Source organism: Ornithorhynchus anatinus, chromosome X1, assembly GCF_004115215.2.
Source record: "Ornithorhynchus anatinus isolate Pmale09 chromosome X1, mOrnAna1.pri.v4, whole genome shotgun sequence".
Lineage (NCBI taxonomy): Eukaryota > Metazoa > Chordata > Mammalia > Monotremata > Ornithorhynchidae > Ornithorhynchus > Ornithorhynchus anatinus.
Window position 1 is genome coordinate 72,994,999 of NC_041749.1, and position 6,900 is coordinate 73,001,898.

Here is a 6,900-nt window from a genome sequence, read left to right on the forward strand (position 1 = left end):
ACCCTTCTATCCCGGCTATTAAAACACCACACACATCTGGATTAGTAGAGTCATCTGAGTAGCTCTAACTTTTCTGGTTAATTACACCATGAATTTCTAGACTTGCAGCTCAGGATGAGTTTTTTATTTATTATATTTGTAGTTGTCTCACTATTGTGTTGAAAATTAACTCAGATTTCTGAACAAATCTAGAATTTCATCAGCTCAGGAGAGAATTATTTCCCCTAAGAAAACTGAGCCATACAATGCCACATAATAATTATGGAATTTGCTAAGTGCTTAGCATGTATCGAGTACTGTTCTGAGGACTGGAGTAGTTAGAAGTTGTTGTTGTTGCCTTGTGCTGTCGAGTCGTGTCTGAACCATAGCGACACCACGGACACATCTCTCCCAGAATGTCCCACTCTCCATCTGCAATCATTCTGGTAGTGTATCCATAGAGTTTTCTTGGTAAAAATACAGAAGTGGTTTACCACTGCCTCCTTCCGCTCAGTAAACGAGTCTCTGCCCTTGACTCTCTTCCATGCCACTGCTGCCCAGCACAGGTGAGATTTGACTTGTAGCAGAATGCCTTCCACTCACTAGCCACTGCCCAAGCTAGGAATGGAATGGGTATGCCTCTGCTTGACTATCCCTCCTATAGTAGAGACTGGTAGAGTACTGAAAACTCTCTGGGTATGAACCTGAGAGGATAGATACAAGTTACTTAGGTCGAATACAGTCCTTAGCTCACAAAGGGCTCACAGAGTAAGTGAGAGAAAGAACAGGTATTGAATGCCCCATTTTACAGTTGAGGAAACTGGGCACAAAGAAGTTAATTGGTTTACCCAAGGTCACAGTGGTAGAGCCAGGATTAGAACCCAGGTCCTCTGATTCCCAAGCCCATGCTCTTTCCACTAAGCCATGCTGTTTCTCTAGCTGAATGACTTTGACTTTAAGATGCAAATGTGCATCAAGGGTCATGAAGAGATTTTTAGTATTTAAACAGTAAGTGCTCAATAATGATTGAATGAATTGAATGAATGAATGAATGAATGAAAGAGGACAGGCTTGGGAGTCTGAGAACCTGACTTCTAATCTTGGCCCCCACCACCTGTCTGCTGTGTAGCCTTTGTCAAATCTCTTAACTCCTCTGTGCTTAACAATTATTATCATTATTATTATTGCTATCATTATTTATAAGGAAAATGGTGAAATTTGATTTTAAATCTAAAGTTAGTTTTGCTACTGTGGCTGAAAAGGAATGATGGAAGAGTTTGTCACTGTATAAAAGACATTTTCAATTTGTTACAGGCCATTAAGAAGAAAAGTTGGAGAACCTATCATTGACATATGCCTTTCACCTAGTTTCTGCTACACTGGGGCAAGCAAGCTGTTTTTATTATTCCCAATAAATCTCCTGGGTTACTAGAAAGGTAGTAGAGCATTATTTGCTTTCAGAGTCATGATTTATTATGGATATTGGATGGAGTTAAGTAATGAGTCAATGCCCAGAAGAGAAGATGATTCCTGGGAGTTTGGCTCAGGTAAGGAAAGTGTAACTCCAGCAACTACTGAATAGAAAACAACCAAAGTACAATACTCCGCTAACAATGAGCCACCCCTGCCCCCCCCCCCAGCATTACACAAACATTTGGCAAATCAGTCTGAACTATTTCTAAATTATTCCAGATGCACTTGTAAGGACTTTGAAAAATGCTAATTTGAGGGAAAATTTAATAGTTTACTGGAAGACTCAACAGTTTTGTATAATGCCCATCTTAAACTAAAGGATGCTCCTTCCCTTCCCTCCTCTCTCTGCCAACCCCCCCCCCCCCCGGCCACACTTTGATGATTCATTGTTTGTGGATGATTTTTAAAAATGGAATATAAACAACAAGAGAGTGAGTTTTCCTAAGCAAGGAAGGATTTATAAAGTCCTTACCCCAAAAAAGTATTTAAACATACTTCAATCCTTATTTACAGATTTCATTATTGCCCAAGACAAATTGGGAAAGTGAGAATGCTCAAAACTTCATGTAGATTATTTGTCAGTTCTTTAGTGCCACTCAATTCTATTATGGTTTCTACAGCTGATAAAGCCTAGGCAATGGAGGTAAAGGCAGAAAATAGCCTTTTTACATTCTACACATTTCCTTTTATGCTAACTAGAAAAGCAGCATTGTAAAAACCTGCATACAAATTTAAAGAAGGGAGCGGGGGAAGCAGTTCAGTTTGCAACTGGGCTTTCTACAAGAAAGAGAATAATTTGACTGCAATTACTTTATTATTCATAAATAGTACATTGCAGGTTAAAGAGTCTGAAAGTAAATCAAGTATGAGAACTTAATTAACTGGAAGAACAACCATAACCATAATCCAGCCCTGAAAAAAAGCCACTAGAAAGAAGATTAAATAATACAAGATGTGGTAGACAAATACAGTTTCTCCCAGCATTACTGTTCCTGTAGTTCAAGAATAGACAAGCTGTTATTTATGCCAAAGAATGCATATCCATAATAATCCACTGGGCTTTTTTTGGATGTATCTCCATAAAAATGGACAATTGTTAAAGACAGAGGCTGGGAGTAGCTCTTTTACTCCAGCAAAACCTACTTATATTGAATCTATATTATGAAGGGTTTGTGTGAACATCAGTTAAATGAAAAAGTCACAATGGGCTCAATGTTATGTGTTTTTTTTTAATGGATTAAACAAGTATGGATTTTCAAAAGTTGTGGAACAACTTTGGTTTTAACATGACTTGCATACATTTCAACCCTCCCAAGTAATTTGCCAATAAGCATTTAGCATTTCCATGTTACATCGTGACATTTCCTGGTGCTGCAATGACACTCCAAGCGGCCGAGCTTCAGATATATTATTTACTTGGGGTTTTTAATGGTATCTGTTAAGAGTTTACTATGTGCCAGTGCTATACTAAGCGCTATGGCAGATACTAGATAATCATGCCATGTTGGACACAGTCCATGTCTCACATGGGTCTTAGTCTTAATTTCCATTTTACAGTTCAGGTAAAGAAGTACTGAGAATTGTACTTTCCAAGCGCTTAGTACAGTGCTCTGCACACAGTAAGTACTCAATAAATACGATTGAATGAATGAAGTTAAGTGACTTCCCCAAGGTCACACAGCACACAAGTGGCAGAGCCGAGATTAGAACCCAGGTCGTCTGACTCTCAGGCTGATGCTCTTTCCATTAAGCAACATTGCTTTTCTATTCATATTGCACCTGTATCTCTAGCTATTCAAATCACTCTAGGGGTTATTGTGCTTCTTTCATATATGTGTAAGTTGAAAGAAAGAATTTAACAGACTTGCCCAGCAGAACCAGCAAGAAAACACACATTTCTAAATTCCCGGTCATTAATTCAAGATACAGTTTAATATAGTTGCTGCAGACAGAAAACTAGAAGTATGAGGAAGAGTGGAGAAGTGTGGGTGTGGATGGGAGTGGGAATTGGAGATCTGGATGTATGAATATGGAAGAGGGCAATCCCAATTTCCCAGGGTGATGAGCACTTTTGTGAGCACAATTTATTATTTTTTTTAATAATTCAAGTACCTGGTTTCCACGAAGAACTATACACCACTAAAACTGGAGCACTTTGCTCCCTCCTCAACAACGAGATTGGAAATTAGGCTGTAAATCTGCAAAGTGAAGTGAAAAATGAACTCCTCCAACATGCCTTCCCTGATTAAACCCTCTATTCTCTGTCTCCCTCTCCCTTCTGCATCGCCTATGCACTTGTATCTGTGACCTTCAGGCATGTGGTATTTGCCCCACCCTCCATCCCACAGCACTTACGTACATAACTATAAATTACATATATTATGTTACTTATATTAATGTCGGTCCCAAGCGCTTAGTACAGTCCGCTGTATATAATAAGCACTCAATAAATACCATTGATGCTGATAATGATGAAGATACTTCCTTCTCCAGGCTGTAAGCTCACAATATTGTATGCTCCCAAGTGCTAGTACAGTGCTCTGCACACTGTAAGCACTCAATAAATACCACTGCTTGATTGATTCCCATTACAAAATTTTGTGATTTGTATTGGTATGTCTATAGTAGTCCTTCCTTCCTGTTCGAAGTTAAATTCAGTTAACTTCAGTTAAATTCAGTGACAGTTAAATTCACCTATGAGTACCCACTCATGTGGCTGGAAAGGCCAGTGTCGTACCCACAGACCCAGGCCCACTGTGCACAGAAGAAGTCTGTCTTTTGATGGGTTGTTTTACTTTGTTGTCTGTAGTGCCTGGCATAATTTTCTCTTCTGCCTCCTTGTCTCTTGTTCTACACAAATCTTTGGCTTGAAAATAGTCATTCCTTTCTCATAGCAGTATAGCATGCTGGTCCATCTGTGGCAATTGACTCCCAGTTTTTGGCTAGGATGTGTGAAATAAAAACTTCATGAAATCTGCATTGTGTTAAAAAAAGGTATGTCAGAGATAAGTTTATTGCTCTTAGCGCTTCTTCCAGCACTAGTAGGGAGAGACTATTGAGGGGGAGAGATTTCTCAGTTTCTCCTTTCAAGACACCGGCCTCTCTGAAGTGTTAAGAAGAGATGGGCAGCTTTACGATTTGGTCTGGAGATCCTCAAAGATGGAGAAGACTGAGTTTTTGAGAGGAAGCAGTGCGGCTAAGTGGAAAGAGCAGGGGCTTGGGAGTTAGAGGACATGGGTTCTAATTCCGGTTCCCCCACTTGTCTGCTGTGTGATCTTGGGGCAAGTCGCTTAACTTCTCTGTGCCTCAGTCACCTCATCTATAAATGGGGATTAAAACTGCGAGCCCCCTGTGGGACATCCTGATTGCCTTGTATCTACCCTAGCACTTAGAACAGTGCTCGGCACATAGAAGGTGCATAACAAGTACCATGATTATTATTATTAGTCAAGATCAACTTGGTTCTGAGTAAACTAGAGCTTCCTTTTAAACAATACAGCATCTAATTTAATCAAAATTTGATACAGAATAAATACATCAGGATGGATAAAAACACTCCTTAGGTGGGGTTTTCTACCTTGTTCTCAAGGTGATTAAACCCACTCAACCCCCACTAAACGAGCACCTTCATGCTGTTTTCAGCTACTTCTGGAAAACAAAGTGAAACTGTTGTGAACTGGATTGCCTTGGTAACCAGAGACAGGCCTACAACTGAAACAGTCCAGGGAAGAAGGGAAAAGCCAAATGCAGGACCTCGACCATAGTGCTTCCACAGATGCAGGACTGTCTGAAGCTTTGTTTTACTGTATCTTTAAAAGAATTGCCCTGCCCTACTTGCTTTTGGTCCTATCAGTAGAGATGTGTGCAAAAGTTCCTTGGATTTGTAAAATTTACCGTTTAGGTATTTAATCTCAGACAGTGTAATCAATCAATCAGTCAATCATAATTTTTGATTACCTACTGTGTACAGAGTATTTTACTTGGAGAGAACAGAACTCCTCTGACAACTCTCAGTTTGGTCTGAAGCGTAATGACCCAGTGGCACCACACTCTCTATCAGTCTGCTTGACTTGAGCTTCTATTTCTGAATATATCAGAATGTTGTTCCACTCATTAGAACATTATTGTGGTTAATGAATATTATAATCAATCAATTATTGATTATGATTACTTAGTAATAATTAATTGCATTCGTTAAGCATGTACTGTATGTTGAACATTATACCAAGTGCTGGTGCTGATACAAAGTTGGACAGAGATCCTATCCCACATCGGGCTCACAGTTTAACTAAGAGGGAAAAGAGGTATTAGCTGACCCCCGCCCCAACACATACTTTTACAGATGAACATCATGGCCTAGTGGAACAAGCACCGACTTGGGAGTCAGAACCTAGGTTCTAATAACAGCTCCACCACTTTCTGCTGGGTGACCTTGGGCAAATCATTTTACTTCTCTGGACCTTAGTTACCTCATCTGTAAAATGGTGATTACGTCTTCATCCCTCTGATTTAGACTGTGAGCCCACGTGGGACAGGGACTATGTCAAACCTGATTATCTTACATCTACCCCAGTGCCTAGGACAGTGTCTGGAACATAGTAAGCACTTAACAAGTACCATTTAAAAAAAAAAGATGCAGAAACTGGGGCCCAGAGAAGTTAAATGACTTAACTAAGGTTATAAAAGGTGGGGTTAGATACCAGGTTCCTTGACTCCCAAGTCTGTGATCTTTTCACTGGCCATGCTGCTTCACATTGTGTAAAACTTTAGGTGGGTGATTTCTGCTTCTTGCATATTTCATTTCTGATTTTGGATGGCTAGAACTCATTATTGTTCATTGAAAAATTGTTCTCAGGTTGTTAGATTGGGTCAGTTTTGGGGGTCAAGTTTTGTTTGATTCAGTGGCATTCTCCAAAACAGCAATCTAAAAAATGTGTTCAACAGCCTGAGAGGTACCCCCCATTCAGCCACTGCCAACCATAAAAATCTCTGAGAACAGTTTTCTGGCTTGTTGCAATTCTAATAAATATCCCTGAGCCTGCCTTAGGTTGCTTTTACTGAATAGATCCAACTTATTTTTAGACTGAAAGTTTTATAATAAGAAATATTTTAAACATTCCTCTTTCTAATTAAATATCTTCCTGTCTTAATGTCAATTCATGCCAGTATTTTCCCCTGTGCCATTAATCACTGATGAATGCATGTCAGAATTTACAATAAGCTTCAACTCCTACTGAATTTCTTGTTCTGTGGTAAGTTTCAAATTTGACAGTGTACTCTAAAAATTCCAAACTACCCTGATTTTGGCTTTCACTTCCAAGTGATAGAGGTTATAGTTTTAAATAACTGAATTTATTGCCAGTTCTCTAACAGGAAAGGTGTATTAAAAGTAGAGCCAGGAAGGGATACTGAAAGGATATCCTGGACATCATACTAATTCTGCTGCTA

General features: G+C 39.4%; 1 non-coding gene across 1 annotated transcript; it reads right to left on the bottom strand.

Moving 5' to 3' along the window:
* Positions 1–555: 555 nt before the first annotated feature.
* LOC114807104 lies at positions 556–693 on the bottom strand. Its single transcript, XR_003755157.1, has one exon. It is a non-coding gene; the product is annotated as a small nucleolar RNA SNORA7 (small nucleolar RNA).
* Positions 694–6,900: the final 6,207 nt, after the last annotated feature.